Source organism: Grus americana, chromosome 18 (assembly GCF_028858705.1).
Source record: "Grus americana isolate bGruAme1 chromosome 18, bGruAme1.mat, whole genome shotgun sequence".
NCBI classification, from domain to species: Eukaryota; Metazoa; Chordata; class Aves; order Gruiformes; family Gruidae; genus Grus; species Grus americana.
In genome coordinates, this window is record NC_072869.1 from 2762895 (window position 1) to 2775576 (window position 12682).

The 12682-nt window shown below is 45.1% G+C and overlaps 1 protein-coding gene across 1 annotated transcript in view; it reads right to left on the bottom strand.

The window, feature by feature from the left end:
* Nucleotides 1-1219: 1219 nt before the first annotated feature.
* MAP2K6 (mitogen-activated protein kinase kinase 6) overlaps nucleotides 1220-12682 on the bottom strand; it is a 58326-nt gene continuing 46863 nt past the window's right edge. Inside the window, exon 13 of the mRNA XM_054846744.1 lies at nucleotides 1220-1358. The gene's annotated coding sequence lies outside the window, so the exon portion shown is untranslated. The remainder of the gene's footprint in view (nucleotides 1359-12682) is intronic.

The following is a 12682-nucleotide window of genomic DNA, read 5'->3' on the forward strand; positions in this document are numbered from 1 at the left end:
GCAGCTCCCAAAAGCTCAGACTCACCCATTTTCTCCCCTGTAAGCCCTCACAGCATTGCTTCGGAAAGGGTTTCGTGAGTACAGCACCGCTGATGTTGTTGGATAGTAACAGCATCATTAAAACGCATTTGTTTTACTCAAACTCAGCAAACTACGACAGTCACCATAGCGGCACGTAATGATACCGGAGGGGGAAGACTCGGGGCCGTTGCTATTCCTCGCCAGTTATATATTATCAGTTTTAGTGACGTGGGAGACCTGAGCTCGCTGATACTCACAACTTGATCTTTGTAATTATCCCCATCTCCAGCCCCATCTCCGCTTGTTTGTCCCTGCTGACAGTGTTGCTGTTGAATACCCAGTAATGGGTTGTAGCCTCTCCAGCAATCCTCCCTCTCAATTTCTAGCTCATACACACAGCAGATGAGCCCATACACTAAAAGGATGGGAAGCCACGCTCGCTTCAGACAGCGGTTCCCTGTAAAGTCACCAGTGGAGCTCATTTGAGTCTCGGGCACACGGGGCACACGCCAATGATGACCCGGTGGTGGTTTCTCTCTATCTAGATGGTGCTCAACATGGGCTCAAGATTCAGCCTGCAACCACAGCCATCAGCTGGGTGGGCATCTTGGGGCTGACCCAGGGAGAAGATACACCAGGTCAGGTTCAGGAGCGGTACAGAGAAGTCCTTCACCCTGGGCTAGCTCGTCCCAGGAAGGAGCCACAGCTGAAATCTGTGCTGACACCTCAAACCTCCGTATGCTACTACGAGATCAACATGTATCCCTCAGACAGTCCATAGAAGCCTTCAGTGGCACCAATTTAATTGTAAAATATTTGCATGTTTTCAATTATAATTTAGCCCAGGCAGGCTCGTGAGGCTCTGCAATACTGAGACTGTGTAATGGATGCATTATATCGTTCTCTTAAGCATTGCCTGGTGGGCCAGAAAAACACTGGGTTTACAAGAGTTAAGGACTGGGGGTTGGGAATTAATTGACATCTTCCATCTTCATATGATCTCAGGTGGATACTTTATTTTTTTGTCTGAGGAGGTTTATTTTCCTCCAGATTGATTGGATGAATTGTGTTCCCAGAGATCAGAGAGTTCAGATGGCAGAGGATCCTCTTACCAGAAGATGAAAGCCAATATAATCAACTGCACAACTTCAAAACATGCAGCTTGTTCTTGTTGGCTGCGCCTAAGTTTTCCCTGCAGAGAAGCTGTCGACAATGATTTGATATCAATCCAGTAACAATCCCTGGTTTCTAATAATAATTTGCACTTCAGTAGAAATGTTCATGTGAGGCTCTGAGAACATTTAGCAGATGGTCATTAGTGAAGCTCCCCAGTTCTCCTGCAAGGAAGAGATAACAATTATTAGCCTTGTTTTACAGATGGTGACACTGAGGTGAGGCACTGAAAGGTGAAACAACTCTCCTAATTTTCCATAATGAGCCAGTGGCAACAGATCTATGAATGAAACCCAGGCATCCTGCTGCGATTACTCCACAAACCCTACATCCTTATCTCTTACAGGAAAACGTGGTCAAAGAGGTGAGCCTGGAAAGCAACGAGCAAATGACTCAAAGGCAGGATTCATGACACATTTCTGGAAATAAGGAATTAGGTCTGGGTCAATAAATAACTGGAAAACCAGGGGGACGCAATCTGAGAGGCATGTGAAATGAGGATGGATGGAAAAGAAAGAAGATAATGGAAGGGAGGGGAAGGAAAACAGAGAGTAGCTCTGACTTTTTATTTCCACTCTTGGTTTCAATCAGTGTTGTAAAATTAGGGCTCTGAAAGAAAGAAGAAAGCGAGCTCCATCTCCTCCCGGGGGGGTATGTCTAATGGGTGAGGCTTCAAACGTGAATTGCCGATAACAAAACCTTCCTCCTCGCACGTCCGATGGTACATCACCCTGCTGCGAAGTGCCGGCCACGGTGCTGCCAGAGGACATTGGTTGTGTTTTGGGTGCTGCAGAGACCGGCCTCTCCCTGGGCAGGGCAGGGAAACAGAGCTGGAGCTCCTGGGAACGCCTGCTCTGCCCAACGGCATCCGCACACCATCAACCACCGAAAAACCCAGGTGCTGGCGGGGCTAGAGAGCGCTCACCCCTGCTTTGCTCAGCCGGCAGTAGGTCAGCCACCGAGCTGGAGGTGTGCAGATGGGTGCTTCGGGGACTAATTTTAGCTTTCAGTTACAGTGTCTTTTCCTTTCTCACCCAGAACGTCTGGACTGCTAATGCTGATGGACTGGCTGATACTACAAACCGCCTCCCTAACATCACACATACGCGACGAGGGGAACGCAGCCCGACCAGTTGGCCCAGCGGTGGAGTTTATAAAACAGCCAAATGGAAGCCAAAAGACTTGAGTTTAATCCCTCCAGTTAAGTCATCTAGATTCCTTCTCGCCACCAGCCATCTGATCTCAATCAACAAATCTTGGCCTTCATCTCCTAACCTAGCCGAGAGTTGCAATGCTGAAGCTTGAAGTAATCTGCATGCAAAATGCTTTAGTAATGATTCCTTCAAGAGGGATTTTTTTAATGATTATTATTTCCCAAAATCACTCTAATGTGAAAGTGGTAGGCAAACAAGAAAGGTGTTGTAGTAGTTTGCCCTTAATAATTTGCTAACATTCTGTAATGTTCTCCCATTTATTTTCAATACCTATAGTTAATAGAAGCATATTGAAAGAGACCTATAAAGATGAATATGTTAAAACCAATCATTGGGATGCTTTTTTAAGACTGAAAATACTTCCAATTTGGCTACTCCTCTCATAACATTAGTAGGATTTGGCAAGCAAATGAAATAGAATTAAACATCTGTATCTTTAACATCGGCAAACTACATCACCTCTAGACGCAAGATGTTCTTAAGCAACTCTGCAATATATTGCATTCAGCGTCATACAATGCACTTCCAGCACCGGACAGCCAGAGAGCCAGAACTATAACCAAAAGTGTGTTGGAGTGGTAATCCGTGGCTTTGTAGCAGGAAACACCAGGGTAATTTGAGAGAGCAGAAATGATGTCTGTGTTGGCAAGATCAAAGATACAGTTTGAAAATCCATAACCATGAACATATACATGGATGCTGCTATTGCAGGTGCTCCGGGGGGGGCACGGAGAGCTTGCTGGAAGGAGCACACGCTCACCAGCAGCTGACCGGCATGAAAATTGGGATGGGGATTTCAGAGCGCTTTATTTGGCATATTTGCATTTTGGAAGCACATATTACTGCATGCCCGGAAGGGATCCCAAATGAGAGGAGAAAAGAGAAGACCAAGGAGGGGAGCACTGTGCTGCTGTGCTTGGGCTAATTATGATCACGTTTTTCATGATACAGAGAAGATAGCAGAGCAGCTCATGCCGAGGAAGAGCGTGTGTCACCTCAAATATTCTTATTTCCATGCCCCATTTTATAAAATCTAATTGCTAAATTTCATGTGCCTTGTCATAGACACAAGGAAATCGAGCAGCAGTGGAACCAACCTGCAGAGCAAGAACTGTATTTGAGCAGGTACTGTGATCCGAAAAAGTCCTGTAATTTCTTCATAGTCCTGGACATCTGTCACCACGGAGAAGTATTAGGAAAATGCCATTTGTCAGGCCAAAGTGTGTCCCAGTAAAAGTCACAAATCAAAGTTGGATTCTAGATATTCAAGGCTATCTTTAGCAAGAAGAGTTGTGAAAGACATCTCTCTTCAATTTTATCATCTCCAACAAATGCAAATTGTTTATGCCTCAGATTCGATTTTTCCTTATCATCCTTTTTGCAATTTCAGCAAGCACCACATATACAGACAACGAGGAGACGTTCAGTGGCCGAGGTCCTTTCCACAAGAGCAGGGATATTTCTGAGTGCTACTTGCTATGCCAGAGCATCGCTCTTGTGCCATGTGAAGAGAAAATAACCCACAAAACTGATTATTTGCAAGTGCACAACCACCAGGCAAAGGCATTTCAGCAGCCACGTCTTTCTAGCCTTGAGGATTTCAGAACGCCTCTAGTCACAAATCTATCACCATTATCAGTACAGAAACCCCAAGGCCAAATACCTCATCTTGCACGGGTGTAAGACCAAAAGGCAGGAGTCCCTGCCTCACAAATGCTTCAGTTTCTGGGAAATGGCTATTCTGTTTTTAACTCAACTCCATGAGATTCCTGCTGGGTATTTGGGGTATTTGGGAGCTCATTCCAGCTTAGTTTGCACTTCTCTTAGAGAAAGTTTTACCTTTCGTGGTGGTCAGTGTGGATTAAGATGGGTGCCTGTAACTTCTGAGAACTCAATGCCAACCCAAGATGGACCCTACAAGTCACATCCAGCGTGAGCGACTCAGCTTTGGGAAAGCAACCTAAAGAAGGACCATATAAACGACATGCTTTAGCTTGGACATGTTTAAATGTTGTCTTGCACAGGGCTGGAGTTCTGGTTCGGCTCAACTTTCACTCTTCCTCATTTCAGTGTGACGTTCATTGAGATAATGCAGCACATTATTTTGCAATTTCATTTTCTGCACATATATGAAATACTATATAGTAGGCAAGGGAGACAGAGGGAACAAGATCTGCCATTTCGCCAACTAAAATAATTGTATTACAAAGCTGAGCACGGCTTACATTATTGTGCCGTGTTCAATCAAACTCTATCCCAAAGGTGCATACGTATCTCCAGACTATTTTAGGGGTTGGCAGCTGCTTCAGTACACTTACTCCTTTTTATTTATTTATTTTTTTCATCGTGGGGCTTTTAAAATTGATGAGAGGCTGAAGGCAAGAACTGATGCATTGTAGATGACAACAAAAGAGGCTCCATAAAATTGCTTTTGGCATCTCGTGTGCGTTCCGTCTACATCTTATAAATTACTGCTGCATTTCAGCGATAAAAATAGTTTTGTATTTGGAATTGATTACAGTGAGATAAAGCTCTAATAAAAAAAAGTACTGATGCATAAATATTCTGAACATACAAGGGTAATTTGATTTGCTAAAATAAAAGTATGGCTCTTAATTTCTTCCTTTTAAACAGAACACACATACACACACATACCACAGTGCAGATAAAACTTCGGCAGCTGTTTTGCTTAGGATTCCCAGAAATGGTTATGTGTCTCTTGCAACTCTTCAGACATTTTTATGGCAATCTCCGTATCACCGGCATTCCCATCACCGATGCCGGGTAACATTCCCCCTGCAATCTGAAAGCATTCAGCCCAGGCCACTGCACTTTCTTCTATGCGATAAACATCGATTCCTTTCCTGTGCCCTTAAAGGTTATTTTATTAACTGGGCTATTTTTGTTTAGTTTGTTCCTTAGCATATCAGCTCTGCAACTAGTGCTTTTGCCTTAACTGGGACTGCAGAATCAGCAGAGGGAGCTGATATATTGTTTTCGGCAATTCTAATATAAATGGAAGCATAATTTTATTTACATGAGAAAGAAGGAAACAGCGATTCATGTTTCAGTATGACCCAGACCAGCATGCTTTACTCAAGCAAAATGCTATTTGACTTAGCCTAATAAATTAAGGGTGAAAATTGGCTTTGCATCATGACAAATGCACAGCCTTATAGTTAACCTTTAAAGAAACGCAAGGCTTAATTGCAGATAATAGTGATGGGGCTGGCAGTGGAATCAGGGGTTGGATCCAGGACCTGGTGAAAGACAGAGAAGCCCCACGTCTGTTTTCCAGCCTGCGAGCGCAGGAGCCGGCGGCTGCACAAAACCCATCGCTCGCTTCGGCCACGTTGGTGCAAGGTGCTGGGCTCCCAACCCAACAGCACGTGTTGGTGTCAGCCCTGGCCCCCAAACCCGCACCCCCAGGCAATGCTGGCCACGGAAGCTGTGTCCATCTGAAGCCCCTTCAACCCCCCCATCCCCACTGGAAAGCTGCTTTTTTTCTGAGGGGGGGGAGCAGGAAGCCGGCCCCTCTCATCGCACCAGCGCCCTGCCAGAGCCACGGCGGGAGCCGGGGCTCGCGCCTTTGATGTGGGCTGGACGGGATGTGGAAGTGTCTGCTCTTGCCAGCCACGCTAGCCGAAGCGCAGCAAGAAAAACCAACAGCAGAAAGACCGACAATTATTTCTGTAGAGCAGCTTGAACATTCCTGAGTTTTCAGTAATGTACGATAAGCTGTTAGGAGTAAGATGATCCTTAAAAACCTTCCATATGAATAGCAAAAGCGGTACAAAGTGTGCCCCCAACAATTGGTAGTACTTCCACTGGATAAATACAGGTAGACTGACAGCACCTTACTTTTAAATTTCATTTATTTATTTTTGTGTACATTTTTCTTAATTTGACTGACATACCATTGCTATAAAGATGCCCTGCTCTTTGAATATTTAATCCAAGACCACTAGTTCAAGTGTGGTTATGAAAAGTCACGGCAAACATATGACTGGAAAGAGGTGGTTGGTTTTGACTTCCAGGCAGTTGTTTGAAGCATTTCATAGATGCACACAATATTCAGCAGAACACACGCACACACAGTGCTGAGTTTAACACACACACGCACACGCACACGTGCACACGCACACATCTGGAAAACGGTTACAGTGGTTGAAGTTTCAAAAAGGTGTACTGTCCCCTTCTCTCAGCAGCAGTGATAAACCTTTGGATATCCTGAGAAATAAAATTGAAGCGTAGTAAAGAAGATTAACTTATTCCACCAGCAGGGTTTGGGGCTTTTTTTCAAGTTAAATATATTCTCCCAATCTAATTCTTTTCTTTTTAATGAAGAGGGCGGAGGGAAAGGATCTGGGGCAGTCAGGGTTAAAGAATACCAGTTCAACTGTTCCACCAATATCCTTAATCCAGTACAACACAGACCCTAAAAGCATCTCATTAAAACAACAACAACATTAAATAAAAGCCTATCTAACGTTACGCACATGGTCCTACTGTCAGTCTCCTACTATTTATCATCTTCATAGTATGAGGAACGGCTTTGAGATGAATGAAGACAACACAGGTTAAGAGAAGTGTTTCAGACGGAGCGGACATGAAGCTGTATGGGTGGGCAGCTGGGCAACCACCCAAGGACTCTGGGGTGCAGGGAGGACCCCGTGAACTTTGCAATATCCGACTGATGAAATTTCGCCTGGTTGCAGACAGGAATAGGAGCTTGGAGCGACGGTTCATCACGGCATGGGGCGGCACTGCCTCCTTGCCACCGGCTCTGCACCGCTACAAACCCTGGGCAAAACCCGAGGGGACCTTACCCAGCACTGACAAGAACCCAGATGCCATCTCAGAGATATGACAGCACTTCATTTCTTTTAAATACACCACTAGTACGTGTTCACAAGAACTGGCCAAAGCGGGGAGAGTCGTTCTCAAAGCTTGCTATCTCAGGACCAAGCTACCCTCCCCCAAAGCCACCATTCGGGGTCCTGCGTTAGGATGTGGGCAGTTTTGATTCTCATGAGGCCAGCATTTCTTCAACAAGGCTAAAAATCACAAATCGCTCCTATTGTCCTGCCTTTCTATCTAATGCTACCTTTTCCCTTCCTCCCCCCGATGTGAAGAGCAGCGCTTTTCCCAATGAGCCGCAGAGCCTGTGCTCCTGTGAGCTCCCTGTGCCATGCGCTCCCTCGCTGCAAGAGGGGTTGCGTGAGGTTACGGGCTGCTAAGTAGCAATGAGCGCTGCAGAGGAAACAGGCCAGCAAAGACTTAGACAACAAAAACAAACATGAAGCAATTAAAAGAAGGATGGGAGATGTGGTCTGATGTACTTTTGCCAAGAAATAAATATTGTACATTGCCTTTTTTAAAAACACTTGCATTGTGTGTTTGAAATCTCCAAAATGGTAGACTTACTCACTCCACCCACCCATGGCCAACACACGCGCGCGCGCGTGCGCGCACGCACACACACACACGCTGTAATGCACATACATTTCCAGCTTTGTAGAGCTACTGGATTTACTTTGAGACAAGTTGCTTGTGCATTTTGACAATTTACTTTGAGACAAGTTATTTGCAAGCAGGCAAAGTTCATGCATGGCTTTGACAGCTCCACTTTCTCATAAATGGTATTTGAAAAGCAGAAAGCAAATGAGGGCCAAAGCTCCATTTAAAGTTCACCTCAGATGCCTGAAAAGCATTTATACCCACATCCTTCTGAGGTCCCTGCTTTATGAACTTCTAATGAATTCCACATTCTGCTACCCAACATTTCTTATACATAGGGGGAAGAAAAAGCAAACCAGAAAACCAATGCAAGCTGTTTGAAAACAGATGCACCGCAGCATTCTTTATCAGAAAGGCTGGGGAGGCTTTTGAAGCAGTAGAGCAGCAAGGCACCTTTGCAAAGAGGAGAAAGGGAATAAAAAGAACAAAAAGCTGATGGGTTTGAGCCCCCAATCCTGCTTGTCTCACACAGGTCACGCTTACGGGATTTGACCTCAACAGCTCTTACAGAGCAAGAAGTCGTCCATTTGTTGCTCCATCATTTCGGTGGAACTCGTGTCCTCTATATCCAGCGCAGACACGTGGCCAGAGGGTGCCTGGGTGGCCCTCAGCCCGGCTTCCGATCAGTCCTGGCAACCCCGAGTCTCACTGGCTCGAGGGCTGCAGGAAGAGTTTGATACAGAGAAGCCTGGCGTGAGACTTGGACAAACCAAGTTCATCACAAACCAGATTTTATTTTTCAGGTGGAAAACGATGGTTTTCTCAGAATTCCAGTGCGCTTTTGGTTAATGACGTTGTGACACAGAGCATTTTTACCAGTTAAACTGATGCTACTCAATCCCCTCTTGAAGGAACAATTACAACCCAACTGGTGCTTTTCCTACTAAAAACAAAAGGGTGAATAGGTTTATCAGAAGCCTCCAAGATGTTTAAAGAAAAACTGAAAAATGTGATTTTTTTAAAAAAGATTCCTTATCCCCATCCCTAATTCTAGAGCAAACCAGGTCACTAAAAGAAAATCTAAATTGCTATAAATATAATTTAAAATAATATTTAACCATTTACTGCCATTTGCCATCCCAGCTGTTAGGAGATACGGCTCGAGGGCAGGCTGGGAGATACCATCAGCACATCTTGGATAGTACCAGAAATGGGCAAATAATAAATAATAACATGAGAAGGAATAATCAGCCTTCCACATGTAAAGAAAAGCAGAGACTTTCACAGTTGTAAAACAAATGATGTCACTGTAAAAAAAAAAAATTCTAAAAATAAAGTAAAATAAGGACTTGCATTACAGCAGGTTGGAAAGCCTTCTCTTTTCTAACGTGCTCAAAACACACGGTGCTTTGCCTGTGCCCACTTCAATACCAGCAGACCACTGGGAAGTGGTTGCTTTTCTGTTGTGCTCATACCTTTTTTATTTTTCCTAGCTGAAAGTATGTAGAAATATTCTTGTTACAAAATTATCACCAACTCAAGAAAAAGTAGATTTTGCACCTTAAGACAGAAACTCTAGAAATTTCATATATTTTGATGCTAAACGTGGATCTTTGCCAATAAAACCGCATTTCCTTAAATTGAAGATTTCAGACATTTTCGGACAGTTATTTCTTTCTACAAGAAATAACAAGTTTTACTCCAACACATTTCCAGTTTGCAAGAACCTACATTTAGCAGCTTCCCCTTAATGCATTGCTATTAAAAACTAAATGCAAAGTTCCAACTCTTTTGTATGTTGTGAGTATTTCCAGCAGCCTCGCTGGCACGGTGACAGCTGTCACCAAGCTCAAGCCACTCGATTCACAATTATGGAGGAAACAAAACGATGGCAGAGCTCTGGAAATTCACTTCATACACAGATTATATAGGAAACGTTTGGAGTCAAATCCTGGTTTTGGTGATGCTGTGTTTTGAACCAGGTTTTTTTCTGCCTGTAGAGCCCCAATCTGCCAGAAGCCCACCAAACGGCACGGTCCATGCTATTAGGTATTTATGCAAGACTCATGACTAAATCTGGGCTAAATGTGGACGGAGAGCTCTGCAGCTGCACCTGTCTATGTGAAAATTTGATCCTGACTTAACAGCTATGACAGAGACTGTAATTTATCTTTAAACACACCTTTTTGGCTCTTACGAGGCACTTAATCTACATCTCTTCGCTCTGGCTGCGTAAATCAAGGACACCTGGCCTGTCCTGACTTTTCACAATATCCGTCCTGAAAAAAACCATACAACTCAGCTGAGAAATACCGAAGGCTTTCAGATATTGTTCCAGGACACTCTTAGATGGCTGAATGTTCTTTACTAGGGGGAAAAAAGCGAGACGTGGCAGACCCTGATACCTCCATCACACAACCCCTGGGAAAACTGTATCTACCTATGTTTTTGGAGGCCACGGGCACGCTGGCTGCCAAACTGCTCTTTCCAGCCATCAGACGTTGGCCGCCTCTGACTGTAGCACTTATCTCCATCCGCCTTCTGGCACAATTTGGTTCGTACCCTTGCGTGACGGGTCATGGTGTTTTGGAAAGATCGTGGTCTGATCTCTTATTTTCTCAAAAAGAATAATTATCTGGGGCAAAACCAGACTGAATTAGGATAAAGCCTGAGCTGGCCTCAATTGTTCCTGTAACAGAAACCAAACAGAAACTTTTCTGATCGGTTCAGTAATACTTGGGGTGTGTTTACTCTTTATTTAAAAATTACACTAGTCTGAGTTTCCTGGATTAAGCTAGGCCCAAAAGCGAAAGTAACATATCAAAATACCCTGAAATAAACTTCTAGGAAGGGTTTTCAGGTCTGGCTAAAACCACACAGCTTTGGAAATTGCCGAAAGACATCTGATCTTTTGAGATTTCCATCTCTATTTCCAAAGCGTTCAAGATGCTTCCAAGCTTTTCCCAGCTTATCCTCGCGGTACCTCACAGCCGCTGGACTTTTGCCCCATCGTTTAGAGAAACCCAAGAGCCTTTCAAGGAAGGAAACGCGGCCCGTCCTGCAGCCCAGCTGCCGGCAAGAGCGAGCCACCTTGGAGCAAGGCTGCTGCAACTCCAGAGCTGCTCCACTTCCAGAAAGGGATTTTTAATGCCATGGCAGCGAAGCACGGAAGGAGAAGCTCTCACTTCGGCTGGATACCTGCAGGGTAGCAAGCCTCTGGCTGCGGGTTCCCATTCAGCAGGCACTGGGTGACAGGCAGGCAGCTCCTTCCTCTCCCAAAGCGCTCCGCGGAGAGCTGGCTGGAGGCCTCTCTCCCTTGCCTTCACTCTGACCAACCGCCTAGAAAAAAGGCTGCTAGTAAAATCCCAGACAGTAAAATACAATACGTAAAGGTGACTGAGACGTAAGGTGTCGATGGCGGCAAAGAGCTTGCTAGCAACCCAGCGGTGCACTAAAGGAGGCCATGGAATAAACGTCATGCAGCCAGAATTGTTCCTGGTGGAACGGCACTGCTGGCTGTATAGGCCGCTGAGGAATTCATTTATCCCCGTGGCCTGTAAATTAGATATTTCCACCATTAGGCTATTAGAGACCACCTTAAATGTTTACCCTCTTCTTTCTCAGCTACAGAGGCCTCTCCCATGCTTTCCCCATCATCTGAACCCCACTGACGAGCTCGGCAGGGGAAGCAGCAGTGCACACGGCCACGCAGCAGGCAACAAGCATCAGCTCGCCTGCAGTTCCTCCTGGGGGTTTCTTTTGGGTTTCAGATTTTGTTTCTCTTGTTAAAAGTGGGGACGTAGTGGCAATCTGGGACTTGTGAGCAAACCCACAAATCTGGGCCTGAAGGAGTACACGGCAAGAGGAGACAGGCTGCTCTCACCATGTTATGTTCTCGATCGAGTCTGCGGCTGCCTCCTTTGCCCTCTCTTTCTGCTCCAGCCTTCCCCATCAACTCCAGACCTTCCTTGGCAGAGTGGGTTGACACCAGCTGCCTATCAGAGGATTCATTTTGTCCCTATGCCATTAAAACCACCCTTGCAGCTTACTACTCTCTCTAATTCAAAGTCCTCTTCATTTATACAGCACATGAACCTTTGTGTCCAGAGCACTGGCACCACCACCTCCTAGCTGTGTCTATACGCATCTGCAACCACATAAAAGCTGAGATTCAACTGAGCTTTTTTTGGCCCTCTTTATTAACAAAATCACTCGCTTTTATGGTGTGGGGTTATGTGAAGGAGCAGTGTCCTTTCAACTTGCAACAGAGCTGCCTACTGCACAGAAAGCATCTCGTCCAGCCACGGTCCGGGAGAGCAAACCTCACCGCGCTGCAGAGCTCTGGCTTGCCGAAGCACACGTCAAATTTCATATTATCCATCTGCTCCAGTAAAGGCTGAGCTGAAATATTAATTAGGAGATCTGATCCCTTCTCACCAGAAACAATCTGGATTTTATAGCTCAGCCAGAGGCCAGCTAAGCAGACAAAGCTCTGTGATACATCCTTTGCTGCTGGTTAACGGCTTTCAAGGAAACAACCAACCTGGGGGGAGGACACAGACTGTAAAACACGTGGACATCTGGTCTGTTATGTCCACCCTTCATCTCCCCCGTGCTCAACCCCCACCTCCTAAGTGCATGTTCAGAACAGAGAGAGATGACTCCTCTAACATAAACAGCTATAATACGGCAATAAAGATTAATGAGTAAAACTTGCCATTTTATGTATAATCCGTGGGGATTTACAATCATTAATCTTTATTAGTGTGTAATAACTGTTTAGACATTAAGGACAGATTCTCAGCTGGACAAAA